Source organism: Apium graveolens, chromosome 3 (genome assembly GCF_009905375.1).
Source record: "Apium graveolens cultivar Ventura chromosome 3, ASM990537v1, whole genome shotgun sequence".
NCBI lineage: Eukaryota > Viridiplantae > Streptophyta > Magnoliopsida > Apiales > Apiaceae > Apium > Apium graveolens.
Genome location: NC_133649.1, coordinates 49,188,523 through 49,197,819, shown reverse-complemented (window position 1 = coordinate 49,197,819; position 9,297 = coordinate 49,188,523).

Sequence of the window (9,297 nt, the reverse complement as noted above, 5' to 3'; positions counted from 1 at the left end):
ATCTTACTCATGATTTGGAACTAGCAGCCATAGTTTTTGCTTTGAAAATTTGGAGACATTATCTGGTATGGAGAAAAGTGCGAGATTTACACGGATCACAAAAGCTTAAAGTACATATTCACACAGAAGGAGCTTAATATGAGGCAAAGGAGATGTTTAGAATTGATCAAGGATTACGATTGCTCGATTAATTATCATCCCGGTAAAGCGAACGTTGTAGCAGACGTGTTGAGTCGGAAGGTAAAGTTAAATGTGTTATCAGTACCTGAAGAGATATATAAGGAATTTCAGAAACTGTAATTGGAGATTAAAGTTTGCAGGCCTAATGAAGCAAAAGTGTACAGTATGACTTTTCTGCTGGAGTTGCTAGAGAAAATAAAGAAGTGTCAGGAAGATGTAATGGATCAAGATATAAATCGTTTGGTAGGTGAAGAATGGTGCACGTAGAAGGAGGATCAAGGTATTCTTAGGTTTTCTTCAAGAATTTGGATTCCACCGGTGACGGAGCTGAAGAATGAAATTTTACAAGAAGCACATAATTCAAGGTATTCAATATATCCAGGAAGTACCAAAATGTACAGAGATTTAAAGAAAAATTATTGGTGGCCAGATATGAAGAGGGAAATTGCGGAATGGGTTAGCAGATGTTATACATGTCAGAGAGTTAAAGCCGAACATCAAAGACCAAGTGGATTGCTACAGCCATTGGAGATTCCAGAGTGGAAGTGGGAACATATTGCCATGGATTTCATAGTTGGATTACCAAGGACAAGGGCTAATCATGATGCCATTTGGGTTATAGTGGATAGACTTACCAAGTCAGCTCATTTTCTGCCTATAAATGAAAGATTTTCACTCGACAAGTTGGTCCATATGTACCTGAAGGAAATTGTAGTTCGTCATAGAGTTCCTGTGTCTATCTATCTGATCGAGATCCAAGATTTAATTCAAGATTTTGGAAGAGTTTTCAAGAATATTTGGGAACAAGACTGAATATGAGTACAACCTACCAACCACAGACGGACGACCAAAGTGAAAGAACGATCCAGACGATTAAGGACATGTTACGTGTTTGTGCTATTGATTTCAAAGGAAGTTGGGACGAGCATTTACCTCTGGTAGAATTTGTTTATAAAAACAGTTATCATGCCAGTATTGGGATGCCACCCTATGAAGCCCTTTATGGACGCAAATACAGATCTCCAGTGTATTGGGACGAAGTAGGAAAACGCAAAATACTTGGACCTAAACTAGTACAGCAGACAAAAAAAGTGGTTGAAATTATCCAAAAGAGATTGATAGCCGCACAGGACTGTCAAAGGAAATATGCAGACCAGTCGAGGAAAGACATGGAATTCGAAGAAGGAAACTTGGTATTACTGAAAGTATCACCGTGGAAGGGACTAACGAGTTTAGAAAGAAAGGAAAGCTGAGCCCAAGATATGTCGGACCTTTTGAGATTCTAAAGCGCGTTGGCAAAGTAGCTTACGAATTGGCGTTACCTCCGCACATGGAGCACATTCACAATGTTTTTCACGTATCAATGCTTAAGAAGTATAATCCAGACTCCAGGCATGTAATAGAATATGGGCCAATAGAGCTTCAGGCAGATTTGTCATATGTAGAGAGTCCGATAGAGATTCTAGAGAAAAGAGAGAAGCTATTAAGGAATAAAGTGGTAAAACTCGTAAGAGTGTTATGGAGAAACCCAAAGGTTGAAGAGTCAACCTCGGAGTTAGAAAGTGATATAAGAGAAAAGTACCCTCGTTTATTTTCTTAGGAGATTCTGAGGACAGAATCCTTTTAAGGGGGGAAGGATGTAATATCCGGGATATATCGTGTAATTATTTTTGCTAATAAATAATTATTATATGTGTTCAGTATCTATTCTGTGAATTATTTGTTAAGTGTTAAATGTGTTTGGATGTTTAAAAATATTATTAATTGAGTATTTTAATTTTTATATGTCAAAAATAAAATATAGATAATTGTCATATCTTCCTAATTATTTTTATGTTGATTTATGAATTTATAAGAATCATATGAAATTTATAAAATCTTTTTCCGGGTATTTAAAATCTATTTTATAAAAACGGGAACCGACCGACGTCATCCGTTGTTACGTTTTTGGAACCCGAAACTCTTCCGAGAACTCCTTCCTAACATAATTGTAATATTCCGAGCATATTCCATGTTTCGACTTTTTCGATCCGGTGTACGGTTTGTCCTGCGCGGGTCCCGACGCAACATTTTCGATACAATATTCATCTCGGTAAATCAATAAAACCCGTATTTTCGATAAACGGGAGCTTTTTATTAAACTATCCCAATTATTACCTCGTAGTATGTGTAACCAGGCGCTGAGACCAAGATCGCAGTACAAATTGTACTGATTTGGATAATTATCCCTAAAACCGATACTGTTTGGATCAGTTTTTACAAATAAACGTACCGTTTTATATCCGGAATGATCCAACAGGATATTTATCTTTCGTAATTATAAATAGTCTTTACCGTATTTTATTTCGTATCAAAAATCATCTGCAGTCAGTAATTATATGAATTTCCAGAGAAAATTCATATATTCATAAACCTTTCTGAGAATCAAACCAAGAATCAGAGGTGTTACCGGAGTCCGTTTGAAAAGCTCGAGTACTCAAAACGAAGGTCTTGAGGTGTTCTATCAGATTCTGTGTTCTAAATCACTGCAGAAATCAAGGTTTATTTTCTGAAAAATTATTTATTTTCGAATTAATTTTATTAAAAATATGAATTTTTGTTCGGATGATTGTTTTTATGATTTGATGCTTGCATTTTGTAGAGCTTGTTTTCCTGATGATTTTCATATGTCATACATCTGATTTGGAGTTCAATAACATGCTCAAAAGTAGGTTTAATTCTCGAATTTTAAAATTAGGGTTTATAACCCGTATGAATGTTTTCAATTAAAATTTGGGGCTTTTTGATTTAGGGGTTATTAGCTGTTGATTTATAGTGGATTATGTTCCTTATAAAATTTGCAATTGATTGGTATATAGCTCGTTAACAGAGGATTAGTGAATCGAAGAGAGTTGTGTTTTGAAGATTTTCGATGTTCGTCGGAAACCGACAATGTTCTTGGTCATTTTCCGGCCAGAACAGGGATGATTGATGTGTTTTGATTGCATGAATAAGTTCCTGGTGATGTGTAGATCGTATCTGGAGGTGTTGGTGGGGTGAGGACGCCGAGATCGTCTTCTCCGGCGAGACATAACTTTTGGGGCGACCCCCCCTATAAAATTACAGTTTAGTACCTTATCTTTTGGGGAAGAAACAGTTAGGTCCCTCAGGTTTCCAGAACTTGCAAATTTTGGATTCATGTTTTAAAAATATTCAAAAATCATATTTCCTATTTATTTTTATTATAAAAATTCGATTTTAATTTCTGAAAATTCCAAAAATTATTATTTTAATTCCAAAAATTATATTTAATTCAAAAATAAATCTGAATTAATTAGTTAATTAATTTCAGTTAATTTTTAATTCATTAATTAGTCAATTAATTCGAAAATTAATTGATTAATTGATTTAATTAATTATTAATTGATTTTAATTAATTATTTAATTAGATTTAATTGTTTAAAAATGATTTAAAAATAATTTAAAAATTTCGAAAAATAGTTTCGAGCTTTAAAATATTATTTTAAATTGTTTTCAAGGCTCGATAATTATTATACAATTGTTTTGAAGCCAGAATTGGCCAACCGAACTCTGTTTACTACTTCGAAATTGATTCAACGATCTATTTTAATTCCGAAAAATGTTTTAAAAATCATTTTAAATATCTGAAGGCCTATTTATGACCCGAAACTTCTTTATAAATGATATATCATTGATTATGTGACGTGTTATATGTTATATGTGACTTGTTGGTTAACTGTCGGCCTATATATTCGATGTTTACTTGTTTATTGCGTGACTTTCAATCCGTTAATCGGATTTGGGTGAAACGAAGGGTAGATAGAAGTATGTGTCGAATAGAATCGTATGAGTTAAATATTGATAGATGCTTATGATATGTGAGCAGAAGAGGCAAGGCGTAGGAAAGGGAAATAGATAGTCAAGGAGTAAGATATTGGTGATTGAGAGCAAGTGCAGTGTAGTAAGCTAGTACCAGACAAGTGTTCTGAACTTTCTCGAAATATTATAGTGATTGATAGTCCTGTTTTATATTGAAAGTGCTTTGAAGCACTGAACCCTAAACCCTGATTTCAGTTATTGATCTTGAGTTGTAAACCTGATTCTTTCTAAACCATTGATTGTTGTATCCCCAAATACGAACCTCAAATATACGATACTACTCCACAAATACATACAAACTAATTATCAAACACTGAACCAGATTGCTTACACACTCAAACCATTGTATCTTATGCTTTGAAAGACCAAATCCTTGAAATCCTGAAACACTGATTCTTTTGTTATCCAATTCTTTCACTACTTAGCAGCCAAGCTTTGGAAATGCCATATTGATCTTTATGTAGATTGAAACCATTTTCATTATTGAACGTCCAATGTTGTTAATGATCCTGTTTATTGTTTATTACTGCTTATTCTGTTATTATGGTAGAATTGGATTGTTTTTATAAAATTGTGGACCAGATTCGTGGTCAGACCATATAATGGTCAAGTTAGGCCAATGTGTGCCTTGGATCCAGTAGTTAGAGCAGTGATGTGTGCTTTGCTCGGGGTTAGTGCGTGACTGATCAGCAGCCTAACCTTGGTTTTTAAAATAAAAATATAATATCTAATTCTAAATCATAATCCATTGTTCACTTGTTATCATAACCATATTTACCTGATGATCATTATTCTCAGTTTTGTCATTATGACTTGCTGAGCTAGTTAGCTCATTTGTGCGATGTTGTTTATGTTCTTTTCCAGTTAAGAAGGAACCGGTTGGTACCGAGGATCCCCAGTCCAGCGCGAGAGCTAGGGGTTCAGGTTGATCGAGTTGAGCTAGTAGGCTTCTTTTGGGAGTAATTTGAGTTTGTAAAAGTTTGTAATAATGTTTAATACTCAGTGTTGAGTTGGAATAGTTGGGATTTGAACGGTTTGTAATATAAGTGTTTGTTGGGCTTGTGTGCATACTTTAACCTGTTACGGTCCGTGTTATTTGGTAAGTAGGGTCACTGCATATCATTATTATTATCTTTATCATTGTTATAAGCAGGTTGTTAATAAGGTGTGTGTGTGGACCCCAAACTTCTGACCCGGATTTGGAGGGCGCCACACTTCTCAAGTCCGACACAAAAATATGTGTTTGACACTCCGTATACGAGTCAAAATAACATAACATACACATACTAACTGTTGACATGAAGTACTATCACTCAATATAAAACTCTTACATGCACTTACTAACTCTTGACATAAAATACTATCACTCATATAAAGGTAAACACTTTAGAAAATTTTCAATAGATATCGGTCAGAAACCGATGTTAAATATTATCTCGACCGATGTTCATGCGGGTGTGGAGAAAACTACCCTCATATGACATCGGTTGTGAACTGATGTTTGTGAACATCTTTAACATTGGTTCAGGATTATAACCTGGTGTATGTTCTCTGTTTTTATACAGAATCTGTGTAACAGTCTTTTCTAAACTCTTACATACACATACTAACGGTTAACATGAAGTACCATCACTTAATGTAAAAAGCATTTCATCCCACTTTGGACTGCTTAAAATACATATGTCTATATACGTGACACGCTCTTTTTTGATTATTAGAACTATATTGTTCAAAATTTTATCGTTCATATTCTTCAAGTTTTATTCTATGTATAATTTTTTAACGAATACATAATCTCTAGTAATTATAAAGTTAAAAACTTTGACTTTAGACTTACATTTAACTTTTAATTACATTTAAAATCTTGAAACTATGTATTTTAGTTCATATTATTAAGTATAGGGTAAAATTCTCTCCAACTAGGGTTTTGATAGTCGACCCCCAAAATTAGAGTCCTAACCACCACTTCTCCATTCTTTAATCTTCGTCCATCGATTGATCAAGCCCCATTTCGCTCTCCCATCTCATCTTTTATTTATCTATATTTTTTTTTAAATAAAACCAAGATCTAATCCTTTTTGGGTGGGATCTTGTCGAGTACCTTATTATCAAGGTTGTTAGTCGTGCCCGTATTTTTGGGATGCTAGCGTTTTATGTTGTGATCATTTTTTGTCTTTTGTTGTCGGTTTCGGTAGTCACTATGAGAATGATTTATATGATATATTGGGAGATCTGTAAAGCTTGTATCAGATCTGGTACGGTGGTGTATATCGCAAAAACTCGCCTTTCACAACAAAAAAATGTTTGTATTTTAGGGACATTTGTTGCTCTAATATCAGTTGATATAATTGATTGTTCTGAAAATTGGGCTATATATGATACTTATGTGAAGGTCAATTGTGTTACTACTAGTTTCATAATTAATGTAGGTTGGAATACTCAATATGTCATTGTAATACTTTTTAAATTAAAGAATTTGAATATTATATGTGTTAAACAATCTGAAAACAAAACAGCTATTTGGTTAGCTCGATTTTTGTTTCACAATCAGGTTGTAGTTTGCAGTTCGGGGGTTTGTCCCGGCCGGGGTTCAATGTTTTAATGAATTTTTCACTTTGTTCGTCAAAAAAAAGTATATGGTAAAATTATAATTATTTAAAATTTTCAATTTTGTTTCATTATATTACAATCTATTTGAGATTGTTTAAAAAATATTTTTTTTTTCAATAAATAGAAATATAATTATCTATAATATTTCCTTAGATGGGACACTATTTAATCATATTTTACAATTTGTCTTTCAAAAATTTATAATTATGATTATAATCCAATATAAAACAAATACATGATTGATGGCTTCCTGCTAGGACTGTCAATGGATCGAAAATCCGGTCTGATCCGGTTTAATTCAAAGGCTAATGGAGCGTATCATTTTTAAAGAAAAATCTGATCCGAAAAAAATCTGATCCAGTAAGTATTAGATATGAATTTAGGACGATCCGATCCGCTAATGATCAGATCCAGATAATTTATTATATATATATATAGTAAATTATATATAAAATATATAATAGATTTATTTTATTTTTTGTTAATATTTTAACATTATGCCAACTGTCTAAGTTACAGAGACACATACTTAAGAGACTTGTATGTTTTCACTCACTTTTAGAGTTTAACCCTACTCCCCCTTTTATATTCTACAGCCGCACTCCTGTATTACAAACACAAACCAGGGATTTAATCATGGTATGTTAATGAATGCTTAGTGGATAGTAAATAATTTGATTCACTCATCTCTGTGTCCTTTATACAAGTGTGAATTGGCTTTATTTAAAAATACAAGTTTTATTTCAATTGTACAGGAGGAGAGTGATTTGCCACCGTTTGGAATGTGAAGATGGACAATGCTGAAGAATAAAGACCGCGGTCCAGTTTTACATTCAAAATTTAGTATTTTGGTTTTGGTGTCATTGGATTTTAATTTATTGTGTAACTTTTAAATTGATTTACGTATTCTGTTTGTTTTTCAATATTCTTTTATAAAAAATTGGGTGTAATATTAGAAATTGTGTTTGCATTTCAAACTTTTTTTTAATATGAACGGATCGGAGCTCCGGTCCGTGATTTGGTGATCCTAACGGATCCGGATATGGATCGGGCTATAAAAATTCCGACAAAAATCCGATCCGAATCCGGCAAAATTAAATGAATTGAGATATGGATCAAGGCTGTTCCGATCCAGATCCGATCCATTGACAGCCCTACTTTCTGCCTTTCAGGGGCAAAACTTTTTTTTTACTTTACAGTCTTCCAATTAGAATCAACATTCAACTTGTGGGTGATCACCTCAGTATTAATACCAGGCATATCTGCTGGCGACCATGCGAACATTTAACTATTTTCTTGCAAAAGTTTTATAAATTTCCATTTGTGTGGCTCCTCCATCGATACTCCAATGGAAGTTATCTTCTCAGGGTCTTCGAGAGCCAATGAAATCGGGATCAAATTCTCCGTTGACTTCCCTCGTTTCTCATCATTCACACAGATATCCATATATTCAATGGGTAGAACCTGCCCCACACCCCCATCTGCCCTCAGCGAGTCTACATAACAGCTTCTTGGCATTTTCGGCCTCTCCTTTCTTCTCATATTTCGTTCCTTGTTGGAAATTTGAGCACTGGATGGTAGGATAAAGGGACTGTCTTAAAGGGTTAATTTTTTTTTTTTGCCAAAATATTATGCATTTCATCAAAAAGACTTAATCCAGCTTGGACAAACCCCAAAACCGGTAATACGATCAAGTTGACAAACAAATAAACGAGCTAAATGAATAGCCGTTTTGTTTCCAGATCGCTTAACATACAAAATATAAATATTCTTTAAACTGAAAAAGATTACAATAGTTTCCCAAAAAATCCATTCTACACCATCTCCAAAATCAGTAGCATCACAATTGACCTTCACACAATTAATTCCAGTTGTAATCCAATGTTCAGAAGTGATTGGAGGTACAGATGCTCTCGTAATATGAACAATCTTCCGTTGTGAAAGGTAAGCTTTTGCGATTTACACCACCGATTCAGACTCGATGCGAGCTTTCAAGATTTCCCGAAACACCAATTGAATCATTCTCAACGATACAAACCAACAAGTCAAAAATATCAAAAACATACGGACCACTCCAAAAGGAGGACAAACAACCACTTCAAAAGGAGGACAAACAAAATACCCAAAAAGATTGGATACAATATTAATCCTTACAAAATAAGGATGATTATTGAAAGAAAAATAAAAAACTGATTATTAGATGGGGGAGAAGAAGATGGAAGTGATTTTGGGAAAAGGAAGAGGGCTTAATTGATGAAGAAGAAGGAGTAGATCTGAATGTTTTTTAAGCGGCTAACTAGGGTTTGGGGGTCGACTCTTATTGATAGAGTAGAAGCAACTCTCTTAAAGGGTTATTTTATTCCCTATCATTTTAACAAACCCCAAACGAGCTCATAATGTATTAAGAATTTATGATACAGTTCTAAAAGTTTTTCTTTTCAGAAAAAAATGTCACGCAATTTTTTTTAAAAGAACAATACTCATCTCTGTGATGCATATATAGTCGGTATTTTGAGCGGTATTTAACCTATAGTTATTTTGGATAGTCAGACTTCAAAAATAGGTATTTTGATAATTATTTCAATTTATTTTCTCCATAAAATAATTTCAAAATCTATAAGAATAAAC